Raw genomic sequence first — 9899 nt, forward strand, 5'->3', positions numbered from 1 at the left:
TATGATGAGATAGCACGAGGGGCTTTCTCAGTCATCCAACACCAAGGAACACGCTTACTCAGACTGGCTCAATGATGAACAAGGGACTTTCTCCTCAAGAAGGGATAGAAAATGGCGCCCGCGGGGTTTCCCACTGACGGAGCACGACCTGCCCACGGGTTCCAAGTGTCTCCGTAGTAACCGGCCCCTGTTTCCTTGGGTAGGGTTGGTCCGGGGTGACTCATGCTAGATGGACACACCGAGGTGAGGCCTGGAGAAGTCAGCTGGGTTGTTCAAGAGCACACGGCACACCCGTCAAGTCAAACTCAAGCAGCACCACACAGAACTCAGGCTCCTTCCTGCTTTGAGAAGATTTCACAAGGCCGGAAAGCCAGCACCCTGGGGTCAAGGGAAGGGGAGGCAGCTCCAGGACACACCCGAGAGCAGTTTCTGGTCAGGCATTCCTGGCAACATGGGTTACCACAGCCTGCCCACGCCTTGCCCAGGGTGAAAGCTGATAGCGAGGCCTGTCAAATGCCAAGGCAGAGCAGTGCCTCCGGCCTGGTTTAGGGGCACTGAGAGGTCTCCCTTCTAAAAATAGCTCCCCCCACCCCACGCAGTAGAAGCCGAACTTATCACATGAAAGTCTCACTCCCTTAGTTTGAGGCATCACATTCTTAGCAGATCTGATTTAAAAATTAAATACCATTATGTGCAGAACAAACTGAGGTCTGACCATGTTATGATACCTCACTTGGCGTTTATTTATATCCCTGCACAAATCCAGAGAAGGATTTTCTTCCTGCACCTGAGGCATGTGGAAGTTCCCGGGCCAGGGATCAAATCCGAACCACAGCTGCAGCATACACACAGCTGAGGCAATGCCGGATCCTTAACCCACTGTGCCGCAGTAGGAACTCCCAGAGAAGGATTTAAGAGCATCACAAATTTACTTCTCAGATTAGCTGATGGAGGTAAACAGATCTCGTTCTGATGAATCCGAAGCAGCTAGAGAGAACTTTAGCTCTGCCTTGGATTTTTTTTGCTCGAAACACTCAAAAGGTCTCCCCAATGCACTTTAAGAAGAAACTTTGCCCCCCATCATTCACCATCTTGCTCCTAGGATCCCACCTCACTCAAATGCATAGAGTCGTTTCACGCCCCAGACTTCCTACAAGCTGCCCCTCTGCTGGGCGACCTTCTCCCACCCTGGCTCCCCTCTACCTTCAGATCTTAGCTTAAAATGCTGCCACTTATACCACCACTATGCCAGCTAAGTGCTGAAACAGGAAGCAGTTTGCCAACTTGTTGGACCTCAGCTGGGAAGGTGTGCATTGGTAGCACTTAAAATGCCACCACTGTGCCAGCTAAGTGCTCCCCCTTATCTCTCACTCTATTCTTTTCTTTCCCAGTGTTTCAGGGCTTCTTACAATTTGAATGTGTGTGTATACAGTCGTCCGTCCTCACTATTGCAAATTCTGTCTATAAAATTGGCCACTCCCTAAAATACATTTGTAACCCCCAGATCAATACTTGCAGTACTTTTGAGGTCATATGTGGGCATGTGCAGACAGCAAAAAATACGAATCACCCAACACACACCTTCCCAGCAAACTGCTTCTGGTTGCAGCTCTCAGGCTCTAAACGAGGGTCCTTTCTGCAATCAGTTTTGTGCCACATTTTTCACATTTGGGAGCTTTCAGTGGGTGGTTTCCCTGCTTAAAATCGTTCCCCCAGCAGAGTGCCGGGCTGCTGTCTAGTGTCCCTAAGCTCCAGAAGGCTGGGAGGTGCCTTATGGAGAAAAGACGTATGTGTATTAGATAAGAATCATTCAGGCATGAGTTGTATTGCTGTTGGCATGAGTTCAATGTCAATGACTCAACAGTCCTTATTAAATAAGTGTTTTTGAACAGAAGCACACATAGGGCAAGGTTTTATATACTGATGGGCTGATGAAAATGTTGTGAACAGAGGCTCACAGGAACCTAACCCTGTATCGCCCCTAGGAGCAGCGGTTCAATATTCACCAATTCGGTGCGTGGAGTGACTTTATAAAACATAACTATCATGAATAATAAGAATCAATCAATTTTATTCTTATGAGTTTCTTTAGGGCTGCTGTTGCAAATTCCACAAACTGGGTGGCTTAAAACAACAGAATTTTATTCTCTCATAGTTCTGGAGGCCAGAAGTCTAAAAACAAGGTGTCAGCAGGCCATGCTTCCTCCAAGGCTCTAGAGAAGACTCCTTCTTGCCTCTTCCTAGTTTCTTGGCTGCCAACAATCCTTGGCATCCCTTGGCTTGCAGCTGCATCTGAGTCCCGGTCATCACAGGGCCTTCCCTCATGTGTCTCTGTCTCTCCTCTCCTCTTGTAAGAACACCAGTCATACTGCATTGGGGGCTCACCCTAGTTCAGCATGACCTCCTCCTAACCAACTCCATCTGCAATGACTCTATTTCCAAATAAGATCACATTCTGAAGTTCTGGAAAGGACATCAATCTTTGGGAGAGGACACCACTCCACCCAGATATATGCTTATTTTATACATTACATATATATTTATATACATAACTCAAATATATAATCAGTATCAACATTGCATAAATCATTACTTTAATCAACATCTACCTCCCAAACTAGATTGCAACATAAGGAAGGACAAGGGCTTTCTATATTTTTTTTCTATTTATAATTAAAAAAGGTATATTTTGGAGTTCCCTGGTAGTATGGTGGGTCAAGGATCCAGCATTGCCACTGCTGTGGCACAGCCCCAATGCCTGACCCAGGGAACCTTCATGTGCCATGGGTGTGGCCACAAAAAGTGTATACTTCAATGTGTGTATACTTAAGACTCTTACACTTGAGAGCTAATGAAATCAGTTGTTTGAATTCATTTAAGATAAAATTTAAGATAATACAGTTATTCAACTAAAAATTATTACCACGTTTTTTTGGCCAGGTCCAGGGCATGCAGAAGTTCCCCCAACCAGGGACTGAACCCACACCACAGCAGCAACCTGAGTTAGCACAGTGACAACAGACAATGGCTTTCTTATGCCTCTTTTTATCCAGTCTAACATGTGGTAGGAGCTCAGTAAATATTTGTGGAGGATGAACAGAGAAATGAACGAACGAACTGCAAAGCTCAGAATATTTGAGACCATCAAGCCAGCAATCAGCATACCCTCGTGGAGCCTCAGGATGTTGGACACTCTTCATCCATCGTGTCATTCTGAGAAAGAGGCCAAGAGGGTGGGTTTCCAATCTCAACCCCCTCCCCACTCCAACCAGTTACCCCACTTGTATCTGTGTATATGCTCCACTTTCAAGCAATATTGTTTTATGAACAAATTTTAATTAAAAGTGTGAACAGGAAAAAAAAAGTGTGAACAGGCATTCCCGTCGTGACTCAGTGGTAATGAGCCAGACTAGTACCCATGAGGATGCGGGTTCCATCCCTGGCCTCGCTCAGTGGGTTAAGCATCCAGCATTGCTGTGAGCTGTGGTGTAGGTTGCAGACGTGGCTTGGACCTGGCGTGGCTGTGGCATAGGCGGGCGGTTACAGCTCTGGTTTCACCTCCAGTCTGGGAACTTCATATGCCACAGGTGTAGCCCTATAAAGACTAAAATAAATAAATAAATGTGTGAACAACACTGAGTCTAGACCCTGAGTTTATAGAAGAAGAAATCAAGGTCCAGAGACACGAAGGGCTTTGCTTTTAGCAGGAAGACCAGGAGTCAGGTCTTCCGAGCCCTATTCCAGAAGTCCTGCCTCACTTTCCTGCCAAGACATACAAGGGAAGTACTTTGGAATTTGTTCTCCCTGGGACCCCGTTTTTCTCTCTGGAGCAAATTCTGGGAGAAGGAAGCAGAGTCCGTGGCATGGGTCCCTTCCCCAAAGCCCTGAAAGGCCCTTTGTGCCAAGTTCGATGGACATTCCACAGGCCTGTTCTAGGCAAATCTATCTGCCAGCAGGTCATAATCCTTGCCTTCATCTCTGAGCCGAGGTATTTTGGCCTTTCTGCTTTTAAATGTACCCCTTGCCTTCTTGGAAACTGAAGCCAAGCAAGGTGGCAGCGGTGGTGGCCGGGGGAGTGGGGGGCGCGGGGGGCCGCTGGCTGGGGCGGCCCAGGGCAGATGGGGTGGGTGGGCTACCAGCAGAGACCGGTCTGTTTTGCAGACCTGGCTTGAGAAGAAAACTGTGCTGATTATCTCGCAGGCCCAGCTGCAAAAAATGCCTTAGCTCGGCAGCAGAGTATAAATAGCCCAGAATGCCCTCCCAGCCGCTTGCAAACAAGGGTATTTTTTTTCCTGTGTTGGAAGAACAGCTCTTCACAGCTATCCTGGGCCCCCTCCTCAACCCCACCCGCAAAGAGCTGTGATTTATGTCTTAGTACCATGACTGGGACCAAGGCTCACACAGCCCAGTGAAACAATGATTAATTCATTGCCAAGTTCTATGAAAAAAGGAGGCATTCCTTTGGAAGTCCTCTCTTTCATTTGGGCAAAGACATGCCAACCCAGGAGGCCAGAGGGACAGTGTAGCTGTGAGTTCATTGCCCTGGGTTTCAGCTGGCGCTCTCTGCCCTTGCATCCAGTAGGGGCCAGGGAAAGGCTGCTGGGTCACTGACCTGAGGGCAGGAGGGGGCAGAGGAGAGCCACTCTGAACTTGAACGTTGGCTGAGAAACTCTGAAATAAAAAAGCCAGGGATGCTGGACGAGTCCATTTACATTCTAGTCCTTCTCTCTAGAGGGAAATCAGTCTTCCTGTGGAGGCATTCAGGTCTCAAAGCACATCACCTAGATATCTTTGCACCCAGGGCACTCACATCAGGGTCTTAAGACTGAGCAGCAGCAACCAACATAACAAAGCACTTTTCAGATTCCGCTCTTATCCGACCTTTACAACAACTGTTTTGTTTCCTTATTGGTTTTTCTGGAATCAAAGATAATGCCTGCTTGTTGTAGAAAATTTTTAAGTTTTCAGGAAAGCATAAAGGAGAAAAAAAATCCCACCCAAATCCCACTGAGACAACGGTGTTTTCATGGACCCGCTTCCAGAGCTCCCTTATTGGATTACAGATGGATATAATTTTACCTACATGGGGTGATATTATTGTGTTTGCTGGGTTCCTGGTAGAGATACACGGAATATCCAAGTGAGTAAGTGAAGAGCGTTTAATATGGGACTGTTTATATCAGTCAGACAAGGGTTAGGGACACCAGCAAGGAATAGTGCACTATGCCAGGACTAGCAACTGGGTGGAGCACGGCGGGGCAGGGTGGGGCTGGGGATTGTCACCCCAAGGTCTGGAGCTCAAGGGGAGGGAGTGGTTACTGCAAACCAGAGCTGTAGGGAGAGGGTTGCCTATCAGAACTTTATCCTTCAGCAGACACAGTCAGCCCCAGAAAACCAACAGAGACGGAGCAAGTAGAACAGACACCTGACTTGACTCCCCCCGCCCTCCAGCTGTCAGTTAGTCCACTGGCCAACCCAGCCAGAGTCAGAAGGCTTGGAAGGTCATTAACAGAAGTCCACAGAGGACCATATAGGGCACAGAGCAGGGTGGGAACAGGCAGAGAGAAGATGGGAGAAGCAGGCAGAAAATATCCATTACATCCACAATAACGCTGCTTTTACTCACTCCATGGTGAGCCAAGAAGTTTCTAAGTCAACAAATACGGACTGACATCTTTTCTGTGGTTCTTGTATGGATGTACCCAATTGATTTAACTGATCCCCTCCCGATGGACATGCAGTTAGCTTCTAATTTCTCAAGAGCAAGACATTAAAGCCCTAACACCCACGTGCCTCTGAAAGGAAGAGGACTATTAAGTCCCCGGAGACCAGGGTCTTCGTGGGTGCTGGGGGACAAAGGGAGGGGCAGAGAGGAAGTGCTGTCCCAGGACACCCCTGAGCTGGCTTCACACTTGTCACCTCAAGACGTGGGAGCAGCCTGGAGGCCTCTGTGGTAAAGGGAGGTAGGAAACGGCTTCAGAAGCCGGAGGGAAGTAAGTAGGCGGCAAAACGCTGCACTTACCACTTGGGCCTCAGTCTCCCTTCTGAAAAGCGGCGCCACCGCTCAGGACGCATGCGTGTGCTGAGGCTTGATGGACATGCGCAAGTGGCGCGGGGCGGGCGCTCGGCAAACGCACGTTTCCTCCTTCCTGCTTCTAGCAAAAGCCCGGGAAATGTTGAAATGTTTACAATTCAACGGACATGTATTTCGAAGCGGATAAACACAAAGGTAAACAGGACTTTTCTTACTTCCAAGGAGCTTAGAAACCATCGTGTGTATGCATCTCCTCGGTACTTTAAGGCTCTGCGTTTTCCTCTGGACTTTTGTCCTTGTCTCGAATGTCCTTGTCTTTTCTGCCCGGTGAAACCCTTCGCGTCCTTGATGTGGGTACTCAGCTAAGTGTGTTACTCACTTCTCTGCGCTCCCCCCTCCCCACCCTTATCGCGTGGTGTAGACCAATAGTGAAGCGTTCAGGAGCCACCTGGGTTTGATTTCTGTCCCAGCGGGGCCCCTCACCAGCCCGATGTGTCTCAGTCTCCTCAGCTGAAAAATGGGAACGACGAGTATTTCCTACCCCAGAGGGTGGTTGTGAGAACTGAAAGGGTCAATACGTGCAGAGCACATAGAACAGAGCCTGGCACGGTGGAAACACTTCGCAGCGAACATTCGAGTTGTTATTATTCATCGCTGCCCACCTGGCACAGAGCTGGGGCTCTGGGGATGTTTGTCAGAAGAATTAATGATGTGTATTCATGACCGAAATAGCAACCAAAACATGATTCCAAAATGGCGCAGAATCAAAGACACACAAAGGACAAGACATGAAGTGGAACACGTGGCTTGGGGAAAAAATGGTTTCTCTGATAAGAAGCCTAAGGAGAGGGTGAAGGTGGAGCCCCGTGTCTGATTAGATTACCCCATGGGGATTCATGTCCTGAGCACAAAAGAGGAACAGGAGGCGAAGGGGCCCTGAATTCCACTTCCAGCACTTCCTGGACCTTTCGACTTTGGACAAGTCCCTTCCTCTCTCTGGCCTGCAGGTCCCATTTTAAAATAAGGATAAATAGCCCCTTCCTTAGAAGTTTGCTGTGAGGATAAGGTGGGGTAAGCTAAGCAATGCTCATGTCACCCGTGAGAGGCCAGCTGGCTAGTCTGATTTTACTGTTCTTGTTGCTGCTCTAGGTGGCATGATTTCTGCGCCCCCACCTACAGCCAGGCTGCAGGGCTGCCTTCTGCCTGGTGGGGTTCCTTGGAGCTTTACTATCCAGGATTTCATGGTTCTGGGCGCCTGTGTTGGCTGGAGAGCAGAAGCCTGGGCGGTTGTCCTGCTTGAGCAGAGCCTGTGCCCGCTGAGATGCAGGTCCCTGCTGAGAGCCCATCTGCTGGGTCTGCCAAAGCCAGAGCCATGAGGTGGCAGGGGAAGGAGTCCCAGAGTCTGAGTTGGATGCCAGCCTTCCCCTGGGGTCCCCCCAGACTCCATCACTTGCCTGCCTCCTCTGGCCTTGCCCCAAGAGCAGCCGTGGCGCTGCCTGTGTTGCCATGGACACAGTCTCCCTCAGAGGCCTTGCCTCCTTCTCTGACTCCTGCATGTTCTCCTAGTCAGGGAGCCCTCCCACCCAGGCTGACTTACTCCTCCCCGAGGAGAGGGTCCCTCTTCATTCATTCTTTCATTTGTATAAGGAACATATATTGAGTGCCTGCTCTATGCCAGGTTCTATTTTAGGTGCTGCAGGTACAGGATTGAGCAAGAGAATGGACTGCCTGCCTGCCTGCCTTCATGGAGATTATTTAGAAAATCAAATAATTTTGGGGGGGAAGAGCGAAAGGAAACAAACAAGGGCATATGATACAAAGAAATTAATGCGGGGGAATTCCCATGTGGCTGTGTGGTTAACGAATCCCACTAGGAACCATGAGGTTACGGGTTGATCCCTGGCCTTGCTCAGTGGGTTAAGGATCTGCGTTGCTCTGAGCTGTGGTGTAGGTTGTAGACGCGGCTTGGATCCTGAGTTGCTATGTCTCTGGTGTAGGCTGGCAGCTACAGTTCCAATTGGACCCCTAGCCTGGGAACCTCCATACGCTGTGGGAGTGGCCCTAGAAAAGGCAAAAAGACCAAAAAAAAAAAAAAAAAGAAAAAGAAATTATTGCAGGGAAGGCCTCTCAGAGGAGGTGATGTTTGAGCAGTAGCCTGCCTGTAATGAGGGAATAGCCACATGAGTATCTGGGAGAAGAGCTTTCCAAGCAAAGGAACAGCCATGTGAGGACTTTGCATCAATAATGTACATGATGGTGTCGGATGAGGTCAGGGCAGAGGATAGGAGAGGGTCATGGGCGTGAGAAGAGATTGGAATGATGTTGGGGTCAGATATCAAACAGACTAGGAGGAGGTGCCAAAGATGTTGCTTTTTTTTTTGTTTGTTTGTTTTGTTTTGTTTGTTTTCTTTTTAGGGCCATACCTGTGGCATATGGAAGTTCCCGGGCTAGAGATCGAATCCTAGCTGCAGCTGCCAGCCTGCACCACAGCCACAGCCACACCAGATCCAAGCTGCATTTGGACCTATGCCATAGCTCGTGGCAACCTCAGATCCTTAACCCACTGAGCAAAGCCAGGGATCAAACCCACATCCTTGCGGACACTATGTCGTGTTCTAAACCCAGTGTCCATCACCCTCCCAGCTGTGGTCTCTCTACTGAGGATTCAGGTTCATGTCAGAAAAGCAGTGGCCAGGATCCAAAGCCTGAAGGGGGTTGGGGCAGTGTCAGAAGGGAGCAGAGGTCAAGCCTCTGTGTTCCCACAGACAAAGGGAGAAAGCAGACTGAGAGATGGGGGCAGCATGTGACACCTGGGCTGCAGGCCTGGGCAGCAGCCACAGCAGCCCTGGGAATAATGGCTTCTTTTGTCCTACACATAAATTCTCTGGAAAAGAAAGGATTCCAGGAACCGCTTCTCCTGCTGGCACAATGCTGGCTGCTGGGGTCCCACTGTGAGGGCCTGCCATGGCATTCAGGGAGCATTCGGCCCCTGCACTGTCTCTTTCCTCCCAGGCGTACAGAAGTGAAAGGTTGAAGTGGTGTGCCAGACGTTCTGCAGGGAGTTGGGAGTCTGGCCTGAGCCACGAACTTTCACAGCCCAGAGGAAACCAAAGCATCTTGAAGCTCTGAATTGAGTCTTAGAGGGCATCTGTGCCCATACCTCCTGATGCCTGCCCTCCCCAACGCCTACCCCCCCCCCCACCCCTCTCCTCCACTTTCAGCAGATTTAGAATGTTTCCAAGCACAGGCTTTGGAGTCAGAGAAAGCTGGATTCAGATTCTGACATTGCCACTTAGAATTGCAAACTATATGAGCCTCAGGTTCCCCCTCAATAAAATGGGTGTAATATTGCCTAATTCATCAGATTGCCAGTAAGAATAAGTCCGCAAATGCATCTAATATGCTTAGCGTGGAACACAGCCTTCCAGAGGGACCTGACGAGGGTGGACAGTGCCGGGGTTGGTCCAGCCTGTGCTTGGATTCCTCCAAGGACAAGGTGCTCACTGCCTGTATTCCTTATTCAGACCAAGTGCAGATCTGCCTCTTAGACCCTCATGATGTTGAGGGTAAAGAGGCAGGGGGCCAGTGCTTCTTGAGTATTTTCTATGTGCCAGTTTTTACCATAAATGACTTAGTGAAACTAAACTTAGGGTCACATCAAGTGACCAGGATTTGAACCTGAGCCCATCCAACCCTCTGCACTGTGACACCATAAGAGGATTCTTTACATTTGTGAAAACAGCTTCCACGGTCCCTGCCATATCTCCTCTTCTCCAGGAAACATCCCCTGTGCCTCAGGGACTATGGTTTACGTTCCCCCACCATCTTGACCTCTCTCCTCTGGGCCTGTTCGCATTTGTTGCTG

The 9899-nt window shown here is 49.3% G+C and overlaps 1 long non-coding RNA gene across 1 annotated transcript in view; it reads right to left on the minus strand.

Moving 5' to 3' along the window:
* LOC106509966 overlaps positions 1-6122 on the minus strand; it is a 38291-nt gene extending 32169 nt beyond the window's left edge. Inside the window, exon 1 of the long non-coding RNA XR_001308019.2 lies at positions 6023-6122. This is a non-coding gene — a long non-coding RNA (uncharacterized LOC106509966). The remainder of the gene's footprint in view (positions 1-6022) is intronic.

Source organism: Sus scrofa, chromosome 4, assembly GCF_000003025.6.
Source record: "Sus scrofa isolate TJ Tabasco breed Duroc chromosome 4, Sscrofa11.1, whole genome shotgun sequence".
NCBI lineage: Eukaryota > Metazoa > Chordata > Mammalia > Artiodactyla > Suidae > Sus > Sus scrofa.